At 38.9% G+C, this 22,706-nt stretch overlaps 1 long non-coding RNA gene across 1 annotated transcript; it reads right to left on the reverse strand.

Moving 5' to 3' along the window:
- Positions 1-235: 235 nt before the first annotated feature.
- On the reverse strand, positions 236-2,330 carry LOC132071927 (uncharacterized). The gene is made up of 3 exons (XR_009418256.1): positions 2,203-2,330; positions 917-984; positions 236-319 (listed from the first exon to the last, which is right to left on the reverse strand). It is a non-coding gene; the product is annotated as an uncharacterized LOC132071927 (long non-coding RNA).
- Positions 2,331-22,706: the final 20,376 nt, after the last annotated feature.

The raw sequence follows: 22,706 nt of genomic DNA on the forward strand, positions 1-22,706 counted from the left end.
AAAAAATTTTCTTCAATTAAAAACATTTTTTGCCAATTTGTCTCATTTAAATAGTATTGAAGTAATGCTTGCAAATAGCTTTTCTTGGCATCCTTGTCATTTGGCTATAGTGTGCAAAATGTAATGAATTTAGAAAGAGAGGAATTTATTTTACCTAATATATAAGTCAGTAGATAAATCTGAAGACAATGACTGAAATGACTGAACTTGAACAAGAAACCATTTGCAGTTTCAACCGTGATTTATTACTTACTTCTGAAACAATGTCAGGCAAATCATTCCAAGTACCCAGTGCTGTACATAAGATGGCACATCAAATCTGTGGAGGTAGAAATCCTTTCTTTGTCGAACAGGAGTAGCTAAGAAATAGTCATGCATTTAACAGGCTCCAAACCATTATGCTTGTTCCTATGCTTAACCAGTAACTCACACAAAAATATCCCTATTGAGCAGTAAAAGGCTCCTGGCAATTGTAAAGCAGAGGCAGAAGTTTTGCAGAAACACTATTTTACTCACCCTCATATTTGCATTTACCTCATTTTAGAAAGCCACAGCTAGTGGTACCAGTTTAGAAGTAGCATAAAGATGTTCAGGCAACTTGACCACACCAGTCTGAAAAGTTTCATACTCAGAGATCTCACTTGGCTCCTACCTTTCTCTGTAATATCTATATTTCTTGAAGAGGTTAAAGAGGTGGCTGAAATTCTTTCGGTACAAAGGAAAAGATCTTCTGGGCTTGCCTGTAACTGCCCAAACCTTGGCAGAGCTAAACAAAGAGCACAGACCCAAGTCCTGCCAAGAAATCTGAAGGTGATCCCCTTCCTTGCCAGGTTTTCTCATCCTATGATTGTTCTTTTTTTCCCTTATCATTCTCATTTGCATGCTTAAAAAAAAAAAAAAAAAATCAATTCTTTACCTAAATGCCACATATTTGGAGAGAAGGGAAGGGCTTTCTGTATGCCAGAAGCAGCTTCACCGGAACACCTGGCCAAGGAACAGAACATAGCTTTGAATTCCCATCTCTGCTGAAGGTGATAGAACAGGAAAAGTAAACACTATGGTTTTACAAGGGTCTCTGGCGTCTTTCTCCACAGAAGTAGCTCTTGTGTGGAAAAAGTACTTCATTGAAAGTGGAAAAGAAAGACATTGTAAGTCATTTTATACTCAATGACTCAATGTCAGAAAATTGGGTCCACAGAGAGCAAATGTACTGGCACAACCTAAGAATTAGAATATTTATTCAGGATAGGGATTGCTGGTCAACCACACTTTGTATTTTATATTACACATGCCATTATTTAAATGGCTAATTGAACAATTCCACAAGCAAAACTGAGAGTGCTTTATCACAGAATACTTTTCCACTCCATGGCTTAAAGCATTCCCACTGGAGACAGTTATGTAGGGATCAAACCTTGCCATTAAAGAAAGAATTTCAGCCTTAGCTTTCCAGAACCTGATAAAATATTTTAGCTTCTTCCTAGATTTTAGTTTCTTTTTAAAGGGGTATTGTTCCAACAATGTTTTCTTTCTGAGAAGCTTATTAAGCCACTGATGGGGTGGATATACTGCAGTCACATTTTGTGGGAACAATTAGTTTGTTCTTTTAAAACACCCATCTGTGGTTTTTGTCTAGGGAACAAAACTGCATTTAAAGACAGCTTAGTGTCCCACTAAGTATCTGATTGGCTGTACTTGCCAGATTATCACATTCACTGACATTGGATTTATTAAATTTGATGAAATGAAGTAAAGGAGATTGGAAAAGGAGTGCCAGAAAACAGTACCTATCTGTGTCTTACAGTGCTTCTTCCTTAAGGGCAACCGGAGGTTGCTGCAGTTTCAAAATTGCCATTTCAAAACCCTCTGGATCTCGGCCACAGAACATTCTTTTCAAAATTGCCACAGACACAGATCACTCAGATATGGGACACACAGAGACAAAGCAAAAAGCTGGAGAGATGCAGAGCCACACACAAGCAGCTGCTGAGTTTTGATGCAGGGCATACGTGGATTTGCCCATAGGCCTAACAAAAATATTCATTGCCCCTCATCCCCCATTAGGCATAAAAAACCATAAAATCCTCTCTTAACTTTTTCAAAGGCCACTTTAAAATACTTTAAAACCTCTGTATTTTACTGACATTTTTTCCTCTAACCTTCTCAAACTTCAGATTTTCTTAACTTAAAGTGTACTCTTACCCTTTGTGATGATGAAGAACCCAGGTCAGCAGCTTGTTTCTTCAAAACAAGAATCCCTCACTACCACAGGAGTACAAAGGAGGAGAGGAATGCAAACTTCTCAGTGCTGCATCTGCTGAAGATCTTTGTGCTGGTACAAGCACAGGAAAATGAAACACCAAGGGCTTTGCAGGAGCAGGAAGCACAACAGGTGTTTGAAATTTCTATCAGCTGAAAAGCAGCAGCAAAATTGCACCCAATACCTAAATAACAGTTCCAGCAACAATTTTGTTTAAAAACCAACTGGAAAAAAAAAAAAAAAAAAAAAAAAAGGGCATATATGTCCTCCTAAGCTGAGATTCTGTCAGTACTTGCAGGTACTCCCTATGTGCAACAGTAGAGCAAGATTGCTGGGAGCTGTGTAGCCAATGCCCACTTTTTGGAGAAGGTGAAGATGCTTTGCTAGAATCCCCCAGACAAGGTCAGCCCTGCCCAGCATAGTAATGAACTTCAGGGCCCTAAGAAACACCTGGGGGGAGTGCACAGGTGTTGCAAATTTGAGTTTAGGTGACAAAAAAGAGAGTATTTTAAAACATTTTGATAGATACTTTTAATATCTTAAATCCTTCTAAGGTCTCTGGAGTGGACCACAATTAGAAAAACTTGATGTCACTTTATTTGTTTTCCAATTGATGGAGGTAAAGGGAAACGTGAACTGCAGAAAAGAAATATACAAGCATTCTTACCTGTCACAGATGTGACAGGAAATACCCATGATTCTTTTTTACTACACAGAAAACTAAATTATTTATGCAATACTTAGAAATTTTTATCAGTGAAAATTCTGATAATGTAATGAGTAATTGATAAAATCATATTTGTGAAAGGGCGAATTCTGTTTCACAAGCAAACTACTGACAGAAATAGAAATATTTCATATCATGACATTAGATTCCACTTTGTAAACTTTTAGCAAACGGCATTACTATATCTGTCCTCCAATTTCAGATAATTTACATGACCATTATCTCTTTAAGTGTGGTCACTAGATATGCCTGTTTTAAGAGTCTAATGAAATCATGAGACCTTCACATATTAGAAAATGCCAGACTGACAACTTTTAGGAAATGAATTCACCTATGGCTTAGTATTACAGCACTTTAAATGGTGATGAGTTTCAGATCCATCAAGTCTTACCACATATTAACTAGAAATTGTAAAGCAAATAGGTGAGTTTTCAGCTTAGAAGTGGTGGAATTCATAACTATTAGCTTTGCAAGCACTCAGAAATGTGGAAGGTGCATATTTTTGTGACAAATTTTTGACAGTGATTGATGGCTCAATTTTCCTTTTGAAAAATATAGTTGCTGAAATATAGTTAAAGATATACTATTCTGCATCTTCAAACTTTTGTAAATTAACCTGCTTTGTTACTCTTATGAAAACTGTAAGCTTACACAATTTTTCAAACGTAAGCATTTGGTACATGAAAAATTCTACTTCATCATGATAAAACAGTAAAACAAAACAGGCTTATTTTCAATAATAATTTTTTGAAAAAATTAGTTTGTATAAAAAGCAGTTGTTCTAACTTTTTAAAGTATTGATGAAAGAAGCAAAATCAAAACTCAGGACTTCTATTGTATAGTGTAAGTGTATTTCATATTGTTACTGTATGTTGATGAAAAGTAGAGATTAATTTGTTTGATTTTTTTTTTACAGTCATTTCTGTGATTTTTAAGAACATGGGAAGTTTTTAACTTTTACTTTGGATTTTCAAGAATTTTTTTCTTATTATCTTTTGTAATCTTACTCATGTGATGAATTTCTGTTTAGCACAAATAAGCAGCAGGATTTAGTTTTGATCACAGGATCTTGACCTTTTCTCACCTCTTATTCAATAAGCCAAACTGGACACAAAGTAAACCATGTGCTGAACACAATTATGCATTTCTGAAATCCTTTTTCTATAAACAAGTGGAGTAAACCCAGCCAGTAATGTAATTATTTTCAGAGATGATGGGAAAACATCTGGGGCCATTGTGTCAGTGGAAATTCCTTTGCCTTTTTAATAGGCTGGTTACCAAATTTAAAAAGACAATGCAGAATCTTGCAGAACCAAACAGAAGATCTGAATAGCCTGGCAGTGTAGAGCATGGCAAAGGCAGTGTCCAGATTTATCAAGCAAAAAACTGAGATCAACACCTGATCCTCAGCTCAGGGAGTGCTGGTTTTGAGGAAAAAAATATTTTAAAAATCTCTCTTGCCATCACAGCTCTCTGTGAACCTTTGAATTAGAAATTTGTCTTACTAGTTGGGATTGTAATATGTGTACCTCTCTGCAAAGGAAGTGGATCAACATAAACAGGGGGCTTTCGCATTCTCTGCTACAAGAATGAGATATAAGTATTATTTTGAGACTGTATATCTAGCTGCTCCGTAAAAAATGGAGGCAAATTTATTTTTAAAGCAATCTTAAACTCACACCAGTAATTCTTAGAGGAATAATCACAGTTTGCTGAAAAATCAGCACAAACAAAACAAGTCTATTTTAGCTTTATAATTTCTTATTTTTAAATTTGAGTGATGCCCTATTTCAAACATCAAAGCGTTAGGAAGTCAGGTAGAGAGTTTCTTTTCAGTTGTCCTTGCTGATAAAGCATTTTCCTGGGTTTGTTTTTTTTTTTTTTTTTTTGAATGGCATGCTGAGAGAGAAAACTTGTACTTCTGAAACACACTCAGAAAGATATGGACCATCCTTGCCTCTGAAAATGCTTAACTGGTTTTCTGATGAATCAAAAATACTATTCATTGAAATAATAGTTCACCAGATGTCCTGTAGTTGCCAGGAAAAAAAAGCATGAAGCAGCAGAAAAATATAAACTACAGTTTATGTGTTGATTCAAGAGAAAAAATGGAGGAGGTTAAAAATAGAATGCCCATTTGCATGTAAAAGAGTGGGAGTATCTTACTCCAGAGACAGTGGCTGGTGGTAGATGGAACCATTCCAGAGAGTACAACTGCTGGTGAAGTAAATTCAGACTATTTGGAGCGACAGTCAAGCAAATTCTGCAGGTTAGGGTAGCATAGGTGGAAATGTGACACGACACGATGGCAAGGGATGCAGTGTGGCCTGTGGAGACTGACACATTCACTCTCATCCGTCCTACAGCTCTCTGCTGTGGTCCCAGGGGATGTGGAAGGACCACGAGGGCCACTCCTGCTGGCTCCTGTCTCAGCACACACTGAGCACTGCTTGGGCAAAGGCACGGACAGCGTGTGAGGAGAGACCTCTGCCTCTGCCTGAGATCGTGCCACAGCACAAAGCACCAAGCTCAGCTCCCCTTACCCAGCCACACATTTCCTTTGCAAGACACTTTGTATGAACGAGTACAAAGGAATAAAAAGTGAAATACCCCCTCTGTGCTACCAAGAAGAGTTTGAATGCGTTCTCCTTACAGGAAATCTGTTACTTGACATGTCTTGCACAGCACTTGATTAAACTCAACCAACTTGGGTGCAGATTTTTAGTTGCAATGTGGCTGGATTTTGCCACCCTGCACTGCTGCACTTCTCGCCAATGACTGCAATCAAGGAGAATTTTAAACAAGCCTAAATCAGGGCAGTCCTCAGGTTGTTTTATGGCTTGTGGAAGGCAGCCCAGTCTGCAGGGGACCACACAGCTGGAGAAATACAGGAAGAGAAAAAATAGGCCAGTGTTAAAACAAATTGGCAATTCTGAGCATGTACAAGTATGACTGCAAACTGCCTTAACCTGGAACCATCTATCTTCACTTATCCATTTGAAGAAATAAGGAATTTAAGGCATCTTTCAAAGTAAGGAAGATCTTGACTCTTTTCTCCCCAGGCCTTCCTAGTGAGTAGCTCTGATGATGGGAGTTCCATTCCTTCACACTTAAGATGGTACAAGGAAGGAAGCAATGGAGGCTGGCTTCCTGCCCCTTTTTATTTGCATTCCAGAAACCAATTTTTGCACCATCTGTGATCCTGCTGCAATACCTACGTGAGAATATAGATTACCTTCAGACTTCATTGTAGATGAGACCACACATGGCAGAAAGCATGAAGAACAAGCTCCCTGGGGCCTTATCCACAGATGAGCTAAGTCTCCTCCTCTTACAGGTAACTAGCTGATCAGCTGCTGTAAGAGCAGCACCTCCAATTCCTGCTCCCAATGTAACTGGGGACCACAGGGATGTGCTTATTTTCCCTACTGAGAAAGAAGCTTTTTATGGTCAGGCCTCTGTAATACATGAATAGCCTTCCACACCTTCAGAAGAGAGATAAATTGGCTATACAGCCATTTTGCTCTGGACCAGAACAACACAATAAATCACAATGCTTTGTCAGGGACAGGGATATGAACTCTGATGCCGGGTTCAGGTGTTTCTCAGCAGCTTTCAATATGATCTGCAGAGAAAATGCCTGCCTGGAGTTGCCTCTACAAAGCCATTCAGAGCATTGCCCATGGGAAGCACGTACTTCTCACATCACCCTTCTTCCCCTCACAGTGCTTTGATTTTAGTAGTATGGCAAAACACCAGAGCAATCTATATTCAGGCACAGCTTTTGCATGGAAATCTCTGTGTAGCGGGCAGCTTTTTGGCTTTTTTTTTCATCACAAATCTTACAGGAGAAGAGCAGCAGTTTCAAAGACTTTTACAAGGAAGCCTCAGGGCTTCTTTGCCAGACTTCAATGGATATGTTTAGAGCATGGTGTATGGATGTTGAACTGCCTGACTCTCATTAACATTAATAGAGTCAGAAGGCTAAATGCCTGCGCACCATTCTGGTGATGTACCCGCAGCAGCTGGCAAGGAGCCTGCTGCCATTTCTAAGTCCTTTTGGATATGATGTTCCCTTCTTTGGCATCAGGGTGGCAAAGTAAAAAAGAGAGGGACAGCCTGCTTCCTTTCAGCTAAGACATTCTGAAAAGTAAAATCACTGTGAGGGTTCTGCCTGAATTCTTACACAGGACCTTCCACTTGCACGTGAACTTACATGAACTAGCAGCCTTACAAAAACTAAATGCAAAACCCCATATCAAGCAGAAAACAAACTGCTGTCAACCTCTTTTTTTAATATGGAAGAGTAGGCTAGCAGTTACACAGGACTTATGGTCTCACAAAAATTCTAGGCTGTTTGGACTAAAAGTGCTCTGAAAATTATAGATAAAGGAGGTACTTTTCAAACAATAGGCTGTTGCACAGCTGAAGCAAGTAGCTAATTTAAAATTTAACCCTTATTAATACAAAAGTTCTTCATTCCCTGTTTATGAGCACCTGCAGTTTTTATCACACACATTTTCACTGGAAACAATCTGTTAAAACTGTAAAATTATTATAGTGTAGTCCCATAGTATGTCACATTGGCAGCACCTTTGATCTCAGCCCCTGGGAAACATTTTTTCATGTGGGCAGCAGCAGCAGCTGTAAATACAATGTTAATACTGTTGAAGTATTAAATTTCTCTTTTATTTTGATGGCTGAAGTCTGAGTGCTTATGCAGTACTAAACTTCCCATATAACTTGCTTTCAAGTTTCTGAAGTTTCAAGATAATCTAGTGTCCGAGATAATGGACTGTCTTAGATACTTTTATAATGGTGTTAAAAGAGAAAAAAAAGGACCTCTCAGTTTCTTTAAAATCTGGGAAAATATACTTTGGTGATAAATCTTAATCTCTCAACATCTTGATCCCCTCTTTAGCTGCTGGACAATTCCCAGCTTTTCTGCTTTAACCTGATTAAGAACAACCTGTTGGCTAAATTACTTTGTTACAACCTACAGATTACTGCACGGTTTTTCTCACAGGTTTAGTCCTACTTTAACAAAGAAATGTCTCTTTTTAGAATGCTGTCTGCATCCCTGGTGACTGTCTTATCACAACACTAGAATTCTGGATTGTGCACTGACTTTGCCATACAGAAAGAGCCCAAGGATGTGCCCTTAGCCTGCCATCGTCCTGTGCAGCCTGTCAGCCACCACATACCCATCCCAGCCACTCATGATGCCAATGGTATAAAGACTGGATAATGCCCTGAGCTTGAGCTAGATGAATGCTTCTCTAACCTCTACAGTTTTATCCTGATGGAGTTGCTTTGCAATAATGTCTTACTCGTTCAAGTTTTATATGGGGAAAATTTTAAAGGTTGGGCACTTTTACTGTTCATGTACTGAGTGCAAATCTTCAGTAAGAATATTTCTTAAACAACATTTTAATAAAACAAACAGTACACACATTCTGTTAAGTGAAAATTTATACATATATCAGTGTTTTAAGTGCTTTATGCTTTTCAAGGGCACTTGCATTAAAATGCCTTAGAAAAAGGGATTCTACCAAATAACATGCAAACAATTTTAAGTGTCAAAATTATCTTGATTTAGCCTCTTCTATTCACTGCTTTTGATTCTGAATGAACAGACAAGCCACAAGGCCTTTTCTACTTTGCATGCTCTGTACACACTGCCATCAAATGTGCATAATAATATGCATTTTTGTTCATTTTCAAATACCACTGTAATAGTCAGTTGTGTGCACACAAAGCTTTTTAAATGCATACACTGTGGTTTTGTGCCTTAAGGCAAATCTCATTTCATGCTCCTTAGTATCAATATAGCTGGGGAATGCAAGGACTGAAGCCTATATTCAGGGTCTAAATCCAGAAAAGATATAAAAGACCTGTTAGAAGGAGGTGGGGATGGAGGGAGAGTGGGAGAAAGAGGGCCAAGCAGGAGAGTACACTTCCTACCATGGCAGGTATCTCTCTTTCTTCTTCAACCTCTGAGTAGAATTAGGCATCCATTTGATACTTATAATAGCCAGGAGGCTAATGTTCATAGGGTTTTTTGTTAATCAGGCATCAGGTAAAGCTTTTAAATAACCACTTGCAAGGACTGGAAGTCAGCCTTCCCCTTTTCCCAAGCAAGAGCTCCAACTGCCCCAGGACACTTAAATTACATTACTATTTTGGCACAAATTCTGTGCACTCTCCCCCACCTCCTCCCACTAATGAAAATAAGTATTTCTTTTATTCCTGCATATTCCTTTTAAATGTAGAGCTTTTCACAGAGGGAAGCCCCATTAGAGTAGCTTTTACCTGGAAGACTGGGGTGAAAGATGGACATGGTTCCCTTCTGCCAGGGAAAGATTGAACCCACATTGCATACTCACACTCCTGAATGACTGGAGACTCCCATCACCTGCTGCTGCTGCTGCTGCTGCTGCGCCTCATGCACAGCCTGCACCATTAGTCATGCTCGGAGGATGCCAGCTGGATAGAGCCCCTCAGGTGAAACAGACTGAGGAATGCCTTCCTTATGAATTCAAATTAGGTTAAATGTAAATTGTGGCTGGGTCACTCCCCACTAAGCTGGTTCAGGATGTCCAGGAAAAAAGAATTTAAAGCCTCCAGGAAATACAGGGATTTTGACATGAATGGGTGGCTAAAGACAGGTTCAGTCTGCACTCCTGACTCAGTTCTAGCTAAGCCTGCTCCATTTGAGAAGCCATGTCAGTGTGAAAGCTTAGAAAAATGCACAGAAACTAAAGAATTCAGGTGGCCCCAAATTTATGTGACCCCTTCATGACTTCAAGGAGTCATAAAGGCTGCAGTCTGGAACACAGCCTTAAAGCAAGTATTAGGCACCTTTGTTCTTTCATGTTCATCCTGTCTTGATTTTCTTCACATTATTTATGTGGTAGAAAATCCTCGTAAAAGAAAGCCAAAATTTTAGGGAGGAAAATTTCACACGACTTTAAATGGCTTGGCAGAAAGGTTTACACAACTACTCTACAAAAGATGGTGGTGTGAAAAGAGCAACCTGTCAGGTGTGAGCCAAGAATGGAAAAGAAGGACAACCTACTTGACTTAGATCTGCAGGTACCAGCCCTTGTTTAAGGGGGAAGGCTCCAATCACCTGTTCTATAAAAAGCACACCACATAAGGTATGTGCTCAGTATGATTGTACCACAGCCTCCAGTGGCCCAGATCTGTTTGTCTGCCCTGACAAAGCTGCTTCTTGGGCCACTCTCTTTAGCTGTGGTGGCAAAGAAAATTGTGCAAGGATGGACATGCTTCCTGAAATCTGACAGGAGCACACAGCTGTGCATCCTTGATGCCAAATCAGTCACGGATGGCACCCACCAAGAAGTTAGAAAGGAGAGATATCTCTTTATAGCTAGGAAAACCCATCCTGCCTCATATGAAATACTCTAAGTCTCCCACCTCAAAAACTGCTATCTCCCAAGCAAAAACTCCCATTCCCTGGCCATTTTTGTTTTGCAAACATCTGTACAGTTTCATAGACTACTAGAGGAATGAAATAAATGCATTTTAATAGAAATCATTCTCAAAAAAGCTGTGATAAGTGTCAGGATCTACCATTTAATCTCTCATTTGTTGTGGTAGATTTAAACTATGATAAGAACCTGTTCTTTGAGTAGTTCTGACTTTTCTCATTCCTGCTGATATACTAGATAGATAGAGAAGAAACTATTCTATTTACTGTATAGAAATCAGCACACTGTACTGTATTATGTACAATTTGCAATAACATAAAACTGCTCTTGTCAGATTAAATATTTATAAAAATCTGTCTCTAAAATATTGCAGTGTTTTTTTTGTAAAGAACTTTTCCTGCAGTTTAGAAATATGACTTATATTCAAAAAAATATCACGAGGTACTTTTTCCTTTCCCCAGCATCCTGATATCTGAACTGGAACATTATGGGTGGTGGATCTGGATGGGTGGCCTACTAGATGGGTGAAAACCTGCCTGGGCCCTGAGGCCAAAAGGGTGGGTAGTTAATGGCACACGCTGTACCTGGAGGCCAGTTGTGATTTTTCCAAGACCTCTCTTGTCTAACACGTTTTACAGTGATCTGGAGGAGAGGTCAGAGTTCATTTTCACCAAACTTTCAGGGGACACCTGGCTGGTGCATGCAGCCAATGTGCCTGAAACCATGGGCACTTCCAGGAGCACCAGGCAGGCTGGAGGGATGGGCTGGCAGGAACCCTAGGTAACAAAACAAGGACAATTGCCAAGCTGTACCCCTTGGATGCATGAAACCCACACTGTGGTACAGGATTGTGGAGCAGCTCTGTAGAGAAGACAGTGGTGGATCTAAAGATGAACATGCTCTGGTAGCAGGGGAGGGTAGCAGTGTTTGGGGCTCTGCAGTCAGGAACATACACAGTGGCAAAGGAGAGGTCTGTGCCCTTTAATTTCACATGTCGACCCTATTTAGGAGCCTGCGTTGGGTTTGAGGTCTCTTGAGCAGTGAAGAAGGCATTGTTAATGCAGCAGGGTCTGTGGAGGACTGCCAAGGTGGCTGGGCCTGCAGCAGGAGTGCAGGCAGCCTGTAAGGAGAGGCTGAGAAGGGAGAAGGAATGGCGATTCAGGGGATCCAATGGAGCCCCCAGTGCTTATGGTAAATTTAACATGAAGACAGGGCCACAAGAGTCCCTGTCAGGAGGGTGAGAGACAACAGACACAAACTGGAATGGGGGAGGTCCCACTGAAAACAGGAGAATTCTCTTTTACTCTGATGGCAGTCCAGCAGGGAAACAGGCTGCCCAAGGAGGCTGTGCAGCCTTGGAGGCTCTCAAGACCTAACTGGATCAAACCCTGGGCAGCCTGAGCTGACCTCAGGACTGATTCTGCTTTGAGTGGCAAGTTGGACTAGAGATCTTCTGGGGCTTTTTCCAACCTGGATTAATCTATGATTCATTACATGTTTTAAGACCTTTCCTGGAGCTTTCAAATCACTACCTTCTTTAACTTTCTTTTGCTTTGGCATGAAAATCCTCTGAACTATTTCTAAAAGTACATCTAAAAGAACATCCCTCAAAATAACTGTTCTATTTTAGGTAAGTCCTGTCATTTTATATATATATGTGTGTGTATATATATATAAGTTCAGAATACTGCAGCTTATTTTGAAGGGCTCCTCATGAAATAATGAAAGGAAAGGTGGAAAGGGACCTGGGGGTGCTGGTTGACAGTCGATTGAATATGAGCCAGCAGTGTGCCCAGGTAGCCAAGAGGGCCAATGCCATCCTGGCCAGTATCAGAAATGGTATGGCCAGCAGGAACAGAGAGGTCATTCTTCCCCTGTACTCGGCACTGGTGAGGCCTCACTTGGAGTACTGTATCCAGTTCTGGGCCCCTCACTTTAGGAGGGACGTTGAGTTACTTGAGCGTGTCCAGAGGAGAGCAACGAAACTAATAAGGGGCTTGGAACACAAGCCATATGAAGAGCGACTGAGGGAGCTGGGGTTGTTCAGCCTGGAGAAAAGGAGACTAAGGGGTGACCTCATCACTCTCTACAACTTCCTGAAGGGTGGCTGTGGTGAGCTGGGGGTCGGCCTCTTTCTCCGGGCGACAACGGATAGAACAAGAGGACACAGTCTCAAGTTGCGTCAAGCTAGATGTAAGTTAGAAGTAAGAAGGAAATACTTCACAGAAAGAGTGGTCAGAAACTGGAATCATTTACCCAGTGAGGTGGTAGAGGCATCATCCCTTGAAGAATTTAAAAAAAGACTGGATGTGGCACTTGCTGCCATGATCTAGTTGAACAGTTAGAACATCGGCTGGACTAGATGATCTTATAGGTCTCTTCCAGTCTTGAAAATTCTGTGATTCTGTGATTCTGTGAAAGGCAACATTTTAAAAATTTAATCTAGATGAGCTATGTAGGAATGAATTATGCCTAAGGATATGCTGTCACATTTAAATGCAGAAAGGTATAATTACAAGTGTTACAAGTACAAAACAGAGATTCTTAGATAAATTAGGACTTCTTTAAGAAAAATAAAAGGAATTGAAAATGTCTGTGTGGCTTAAGTTTTCTTCTTTTGTTACTATGGCTACAACAAAGAATTACCAAAGGAGAGAATTGGATTGGTACACTATTAAAGATTTGGAGTGCTAATTAGTATTCTCCTTCTATTACTCTGATAGTCACATAATCCAGAGCCATTTATTCTAAATCACTTAACTCTGAATGCTTTTTAGCATTGTTTTGAAAGTAAATGCCAACTTTATTTATTACACATTTGTCTGTATTACAAAAAAAAGGACTCAGTTCAATTAACATATTTTTGAAGTCTAGAGTTCTTCATTTTTTAAATACTCCAGACAGCAATTTATTTTCACCTTTTTAGGGATATTATTTTCTTCTGTGCAAATGTAGTACACTGTATATTTCCTTTGATATATAATCATTTATGTGGTGCCTCCATACTTTTGGCCACACATAACTGTACTTGTATTTGGACATAGGATTTCTCTATCTCAAAAATAGCCATTTTAAGCTGAAACACATTTAGGTTTTGTACCATTTTAATTGCACATTCTATATTTTTCTAACATTATAGAGATATCTTTAAAGCTAAGTTGTCTGTTGTGTACTTAAAAACTTCCACACTGCTCTTTTAATCTGAGTACTTAAATTTCTCTCATTTTGTAATCGAAGTTTGCATGATGTACATACACAGATTAACCAAAAGAATATAAACTGTTTGCAAATAAAGGAGAGAAAGAAATAAGGTACTTTATGTGGGCACAGTTCAAATGTTAAACCAGGTAGTGAAAAATACCACTAAATGGAATAATCAAGAGAAGAGATTTTTCTGTGTTAGGCAGGCACTGATTTTGATTCAGATTTTGGTTCATTCTTGGCTCTGTCTCAGACTTGATAAGGGACAAGCTATTTAGTCTCCTTCCTGCCTGTGGTGGTGGATCCTGGAGTTAATCTGACTGCTGGCTGCTTCAGCCCTGCCATCCTCCCTGTCTCAGCTCCAGCCCTGGCTAAGGCATTTCAGTTTGAAAAGCAGTATGAAAGGGTTTTGTTCTCCCCTCCCTCCTTTCTCCTGCTTTTTATAGCTTTGAGGCACAGGAACAGCCAAAATCAAGGCTGGACAAACATTAGAGTTAGTGTGAAGAGAGGATTACTGGTTTGCCAGAAAAGACAAACTGCTCTAAGAGAGACTTAGTTATACTGCCTGGGATACCAGCTTCAGTTTCTCTGCCTCTAACATTGGTTTAGTGTTGATTCCCTCTTTCTTTTCTCCCTTTTTATCCTAATTTGCTACCTGTAACCCGTCTTATTTTAGCAGTGAGACATATTTGGGAACACTTACTAGCTATACATAAAGAACAAGAACATACACATAAAAGTTCTAAAGGATAGATGTTGAAAGCAGTGAAAGGAAGTAACAAATGGATTTCTGCCAATAATGTAATTAAAGGCTTCTCGGAAGGTGTTTCAGCAGATGTGTAAGCGTATGATAAATATTTGAGAGCACTGCAGGACAGTTATACTCTTGCTCTTCATCATTACCAATAATAGGTATTTTAATAGAAGCATTAATTGCCCAATCTGCAATTATAAGATCAAGCAAACCACAGGGCCTTCCTTGAAAACTTCACAGACCCAAAGGCAGAACTAGGGGTCACCAATGTTTGGCTGCATTTTCATCACAAAGTAATTTTTTCACTGTTATGTCTGGTCTGGAAAAAATATTCTGCTTCAGGCATCTTAAATTTGACAAGATTACCACTTGCTATTTGAGCAGACAATGATTTTGTCTGTCTAGGTGACAGTAATTTTTTTTCCAAGGCAAAAGGAACAATTGAAGACTTGACTGGAAGTAGGACAAGACTGTCTTAGAACAAGTTAACGGTTAGAAAATTTATGGAGGGGAAAGAATTGAGAAATATTTACATTTGAACAAAATCTCACTGCTTTCCAAGAAATAATGGGACAGAAGATACTCTTATTTTTCCTTTTTTCAAATAGTCTGGGAATACTAGGTATGAGGGAGGACAGTGCTACCGATCACGTGTGTTAGCACAATGTTAGCTTTCTTATACAGGGTGGAGAGGTGCAATTGCCTGAAAATCCTAAACCTACAGGCATGGAAGTCCACAGTATGTGTGACCTGAGCATAGGTCCTAACAAAGCCCACTGAGCTTGCAGAGCTTCTGAGATATCTCAACAGCAAGGAGATATCACCTCACTTATCTGCACGAGTGGACAAGATAAAGATCTGTGAGAAAGAGCACACAGATAACCCAGGGCTTTCTGTACCTTCCAGAAAACAACATGAGACAGATAACCTCCCCAACAGCAGCAGTCCTTGGCAAGTTCAATGTTGTGTATAAGAACACGTATGTAGCTTACACCTTTTCTGGAAAAATCCCTTTGCCCAGGATTTTTCTCCTGGGAAGCTGAGAAACCTCAGAGAAAAAAGAAAACAATAATTATCTGAATTGCTTCTCCTGTGTTTTGCTTCTCCTGTCTTTTGGAATGTGTTTGGAGATTGTTAACCAACAGGTGGTTGTTTCATTGAGTTTCTGTGAATTGTTTTGACCCAAAGGCCAATCAGTGCCAAGCTGTGTTGAGACTCTGGAAAGGGTCATGAGTTTTCATTATTATCTTTTTAGCGTTCTGTAAGTATCCTTTTTGTATTCTTCAGTATTGTTTAGTATAGCATTCTTTAATATAATATATTATCATAAACTAACAAATTATCCTTCTGATAACATGGAGTCACGTTCATTGTTCATTCCTTCCTTCATCTGGGGACCCTCCAAATACATGTATATTTAAGGAATTTTAAAGTAACCTTCTTCAAAAGCTCATAGAGGCACTTCATGCACATTAAAGAGATCTCTTCACTGTAGTAGAACTACTCATGTGTGTTGAACTGAGCCTATCTCTAAGCCTTTGTAGAAGCAAGCCCTTGGAAAGTACATGAAATGCACCAGTGACAACGAGCTGCTGACAGTGAAGTTCTCTAAGAAGCTTGTATCAAAACTGAGCTTTAGTAGAAATTCACTGGGAAAAGGACTGGATCAAATGCCACACCACCCAGCTGCAGCTACACCAGATGGGTAGTAGTCCTGGCACACTGAGCAGCTCTCACAATGGTACAGTGAGAACTGGGCAGGAAAGAGGGTACAGGAAGAAAAAACATGGAAGCAGAGTGGCTGGGGAGGTTGCTAGGATCTTTTGCATAAACAACAATGACCTCATATGAGAGAGGTTTTTTCATTCCCTCACGGTTTGCTAGGAACTAGCAGACACACAAACAAATCAACAGTTGGTACAAAAGACAGGTCTTGGGCAGCCACTTCTGTAGGGTCAATTGCTCAGCATGCTGACTGAGTGACACAGAGTAGACAACCCTATAAATATATTCTTCCATTTATAAAGGCTTTGTACTGTTAACATAGCTGCAAGAAGTCTGCAATATAAAAAGGTTCGCCGAAAGAAATACACAGTCCTTATAAGGAACTTAAAACAGACCTGGGAAGTCTGATCTCTGGCAATTTTGAATCTCCTCCACCTTGGGATAAGCAGCTACAGAATCTTTGAAGAAAACCAGCAAATACATTAGTAAAGCAGTAGAACTGAGGTCCTTAGGGAGACTGAACAACAAGGCAAGGTGGATTCATTGTCAGTGGCACCATTATCAATACTCTTGTGTGCAGGGGATGAAGCACAGCCTCTGTCAGAAGACAGCAGGCAGATCTAGACTTACCTCTTTTGGAAACATTTCACAGCCTTCTCTGAACAAGCCTTGCCAATATTAGTGATGCACACAATTACAGTACTACATTTAATACCACCATGACAACCTGACAACCCTGCCTCTCTGCCCTATGAAAACAAAGAAAATGTAAAAAAGTAGCGTTCTGGAACTGTCAAAATAATTCAAATATTTTAAGGTTTTAACATTAGACTTTCCTATTAATTTTGTGTGCAGGATACTCAGGTGCTACAGTGATTATCTACAATGAAAAACACAACACATATAAACTTAATTTCACTGGTTTACAAAAAAACCCCAATACTATCACCACCCTAACACAAATAATACTAATATATTTCAAAGTATAAAATAGATGCAAAAACACTAGGGTGTTATGACTCACCGAATGACACATTACATTTTAAAGAGGTATGAATAATCATTATTTCAACTGTGAAGTATTCAATCTTAATTTAATGCTATTGCTGGGAATGAAATGACACACAGGAAGAAACATAGTAATTGTTATGTGGCATTAATTATTTATACCACATATTAATGTTCTCTACATCAGAATTACACAAAACTGCAGTACAAGTCCTGTGCTTTCCATCCAATTTCCTCAAATCCCTGTAAATCTGTAAATTCTTCACTGCACCTATCTAAGGTGTGCTGGTCATGGTTATCAATGAGCCAGGAATTCTCCTAAATCTTTGCTGTATGTAGGATTATCAGTGCCAGAGCTGCATGGTGAAGCACTGCAGTGGGAAGAAATCTGGGGTCTGGTATAATCACTTTGACAGGAAAAAGGCATTGGCATGGCATGATGTATCATGTAGGTGCAGCAGAACCTAATTACAACTCAGAACGATTAAAGCGTTTTTTCACTCCTGAAGTTAGAAGCTTCAATCCTTCATAATTAGGATTTTCTGTTCTCTAAATGTATTTTCTTCTGAGAAGTGACAAAAACAATTGTGAGAAGAAAAAGATCCATCAATAGATTCTTATCAAATTCATGTTTGCAAATAGAATTTTCATAATTACAATATCTTCACAACATAATTGAATCAATATTGACTCATAAAAAATAAAATAAAAATCACAATTTTCTCAATTTCCCTTGAGGCTTATTTCTGAGTAACTTTTCCATTTTAAATAGAGAAAAATGTACTACATAAAATGAAATAAAAGTTAAATGTAAAGAAATAAAATATAAATATTAAAATCTGTATTTCATTATCACAATTATTACATAACTAATGTGCATGATTTTCAGGACTGATCTATTCTGATATCTTACCATAGGAATTTCACTTTTTTGGACATCTAATTTTATGAGTGATAGAAACTCCTACAGACCACATTTACATACATGTTTACTTAAATAATCCATTCAGCTATTAACTCAACGAATATCTCTTAAAAGTTCCTCCATGTTCACTGATTATATAAGGTATTAATATATAATATACATGCATAAAATTTGTCCTATATGTTTTACTGTAATTGAACATTTCTCTCAGTTTCCCTGAGGTATCAGTCTCCCCTGTCCCCTCAACTCATAATTTTCTGTTCCAAAGAAGGCAAACATAAATAGAAAGAGAATCTGCCATATGCATTATTCAGTCAGCTTCCTGTGTTATTTTTCCCTTGAAGTGTTTCACTGAAATATGCTCCACAGGGCATGTGAAGGTTATAGCACCTAGTCAAAGGAAATACATTTCATAATAACTATTATTTCTTTCCTGAACTTCCCACTGAGACCTTTCTTCACCTGAAATAGTTTGCATGTCTAGATTCTATCTTTTTTGTCTGATTGCCTATAAATTTCCTGAAATACAGACAGATGAACAATCAGCCTTAAGAAATCTGACAGTATAGCTCTTGGACAGACCACAGACACAAGACATCAGTGACAGTCCCTGAAGAGGGTGGTCTTCAGCAGCCTGAAGGGTACCATTATAATATCCCTGTATTTATTAACAAACTGAATACATCAATTGGAAACACTGTGAGACCTTCAAGCTTTAGCACATGTTAAACCAAGACTCTGCATATTTTACTACAGCTCCCTGAAATTTCAGGAGGGCAATATTAGCAGTTGAAATAGGGAATATCCACCAATGCCCATGGAAATTTACTTACTGGATATTCTGATGGTTTTTATTTCTTCACAATGCAATCCTGTCATTCATGTTACTTATGGTGCACTTTATTGTTCTCTGCCTGTGCACATAAATGGGAAAGGGATGAATATTATGGGACGGTGAAAGGAATACTGTACTTGCCAATTTGAACAAATACATGAGCTACTCAGTGAGCTAAAGATGGCCTGCATGTACCACTCATAAATTGTCAGCTGTCTGTTCCTAATTAAACACAGCCAGCTCTCACAGCTTGGCTTGACCTGCTTCAGAATCAGACCACTCATTTAAACATCTACACCTTCTTCCCTCTACTTCTATCCTAAGTGGAAAAGAATGTTATTTATAGCTCATTCAAAAGAATGTTATTTATGGCTTCCTAAGCCATTTCCTGGAATAACTACTAAAAAGGAGATGCTGGGAAGCAAATGCAGCAAGCAGACTTCTCATTGAAGAGAGAAATTTATTGTGGTCTTACTCAGGGTAGTAACTTGTTCCACTGTCACCCAGTGCTGCATTTAGCATCAGACCTCCCCTTGTCTTCTGCTAGGGTTGTCACCACAGCCATAACATACTTTTGGGTCCATTAAAGAACATCCAACAGTTGTTCGGACTTAATATCTTCTTCTCTTGTCCACCTGACATATCTGATTCCATGTAGATGTTTGAATAGCTTCAAAGACACCCAATACTTTCAGAAGAAGAGTTGGAGTTTTTGTGATGTATACATCTAAAATTCACAGTTTCTTAACAGAAATTTCATACATAACTAAATACCCATAAAAGAACATTAAAACCTGTCTTCCTGGATCTTTCTGCTGCTATTCGTGAGATGCCTGAGGATTTATTCACATTGTTTTGTGAAGATTCAGTTTATTTTATAGAAATATGTGTATATACAATACAACAGAATACAACTTCTCTAGCCAGCTCCAGTCGGACAACCAAAATGAACCTACAGAAAAATATAAGGGAATCCAAATATTCTGTTCAGTCTCTTTCCTGTAATGCAAAGTACAGCATATCTTTTATATGTTAGCTAATGTCTCCTATGATTTTCTGCAACTGCAGACAAGATAAGAATAAGAAATAGTTACTTCTAGCAGTGACTGATACATGACACAAGGAATTAAAGCTGTACATGGGGCTAATGTGTGGGAGTTGCTTTTACACACAGTGAAATTCTTTGGGGTTGAAAATGCATATGAACCCCTCAAAAGATGGTGCACTGTGATTTATATAAGAAAGACAGCTCACACATCTCATCTATTGGACTCAGAAAATAATAAAATATTAAAAAACATCACGCATTTGTGAGGTGGATCAAAAGGTGCTATTCAGAGAAGGCTGTTGTATCTCTTTTTCCCAGATAACTAAGAATAAGATTATATCAAATTGATTTTCTTTTCCAAACAAAGACAGCTTCAAACAAATCAAGTTACACTGAAGTCTCACTGTCTGGAGAAAAGGAAAATATGCCTGAAAAAAAAAAAAAATTAACACTCCAAATCATATGCTACTTTTGAGTAATAACTGTGAGGAATCTTCTGTGATAGTCTAGTAATTCTTGACTTCATTTGCTTTCCAGAGACTCCATAGTCTATAAAAGGACTGGAAATTCTTATAATGAATACTATAATAGAATTTATTATGCCAGCAGAATGAAGCCTGTGTCAACACTTCCATTATAAAATCTTGGTTTTAAGAGTTTGTAACTTATCTCTATAAATACCACATGCCCTACTGTATAAGTCAAGCTATTATTTTCCCACAACATAAAATTATTGCAATGATATCACCAATTTCACTGAACAAAGGTCTCAATTAAAAAAGATGAAAAAGAGAACATAACCTTATTACTTTATCAATAAAATGTTTATCTTTGAAACAGTGTGTCTGAATTTTAAAACATTCAACACTGGTTCATAATTGGGGTTATTGGACTTGGGATAGGAAGCAGCTTTCCTGTTGTCACTGAATATATTCCTTTCCCTCCAATTTTCACTTTCTACCACTCATTCTTTTGTCAATATTATGGGTTTCTGTTTGCATGAAACTGCCAACATGACAGGAATGACAACATAGCAAATTAATGAAAAATATGTATATAAAACAGGACTGTATTATAAGAAGACAAAGTTAATTTCATAATAAATGTAAGAGCTGAAACAGACACACATGCAACCAGGGATGTTTTCACTCTAAATGCAAAGTCTAGCCTATGAATGCACAAATAAGGAAAGACAGGCATATATATAGAAAGAAATGGCACTTGTTATTTTGAAACATTAACACTATACCACAGAGATTTTCAACAATCCAGGGCCAATCTGGAACCACATGTTATATTTAAGCTGTGTAGTTTGGGTCCTTTTCTTAAAGTACATTAATTTAGATACTCAGCCTCAAATTCTGTATTCTTGCTGATAAGTTTTTACATTTGTAGCTGCCAAAAGAAGAATAAATCTGGATCTCTTTCAATCTCAAAAGAGTGAGAAAGAAGAAAAAGTTCTTCAGTAAATCATTTGAACACCATAAGATGCTTTAGGTTAGAGAGAAGCTTTTGCCATGTCTATAAAGAAGACTAAGAAGTATAAAATTCTCCCAGTTACATCAAAAATGGTCCCTAAAACCAGAAATAAATACCATTAGCAAATCCATCCAGAAATTAAAATTATGTTAGTGATATATTGAACAGAATCACAGAATTTTCAGAATCACAGAATTTTCAAGACTGGAAGAGACCTATAAGATCATCTAGTCCAGCCGATGTTCTAACTGTTCAACTAGATCATGGCAGCAAGTGCCACATCCAGTCTTTTTTTAAATTCTTCAAGGGATGATGCCTCTCCCACCTCACTGGGTAAATGATTCCAGTATCTGACCACTCTTTCTGTGAAGTATTTCCTTCTTACTTCTAACTTACATCTAGCTTGACGCAACTTGAGACTGTGTCCTCTTGTTCTATCCGTTGTCGCCCGGAGAAAGAGGCCGACCCCCAGCTCACTACAGCCACCCTTCAGGAAGTTGTAGAGAGTGATGAGGTCACCCCTTAGTCTCCTTTTCTCCAGGCTGAACAACCCCAGCTCCCTCAGTCGCTCTTCATATGGCTTGTGTTCCAAGCCCCTTATTAGTTTCGTTGCTCTCCTCTGGACACGCTCAAGTAACTCAACGTCCCTCCTAAAGTGAGGGGCCCAGAACTGGATACAGTACTCCAAGTGAGGCCTCACCAGTGCCGAGTACAGGGGAAGAATGACCTCTCTGTTCCTGCTGGCCACTCCATTTCTGATACTGGCCAGGATGGCATTGGCCCTCTTGGCTACCTGGGCACATTGCTGGCTCATATTCAATCGACTGTCAACCAGCACCCCCAGGTGTCTTTCCACCTGGGCACTATCCAGCCACTCCATCCCCAGCTTGTATCGGTACAGGGGATTGTTATGGCCGAACATGGATTTCTGATCTATTGCATACATGGTAAAGGCATCTGACCTGATGAAAACCAATTTATTTCAATCCCATTTATGCTCAGATGTCCAAATAATCCACAGAAAGTAAAATGATCTCCATATTACATTTCAAGCTATAGGTGGTAAGAAAAAACTGCAAGGAAGACAAACCACTGAAAAAACAATTATTCCTGAATTCCTGGCTTTTCAGGCAATTCACACTTTAATTAAATTTAATTTGCCAGGCTAGAGTGTGTCTGAAGCAGTGCAGGCACACATCCACCCACAAACTGTGGAATCCATTGCAACCTTAAAAGGGTGCACAACACTAGTTCTGCTGGTATGGGAACAAAGTTGTACTAATGAGGATA

Source organism: Ammospiza nelsoni, chromosome 4 (assembly GCF_027579445.1).
Source record: "Ammospiza nelsoni isolate bAmmNel1 chromosome 4, bAmmNel1.pri, whole genome shotgun sequence".
Lineage (NCBI taxonomy): Eukaryota > Metazoa > Chordata > Aves > Passeriformes > Passerellidae > Ammospiza > Ammospiza nelsoni.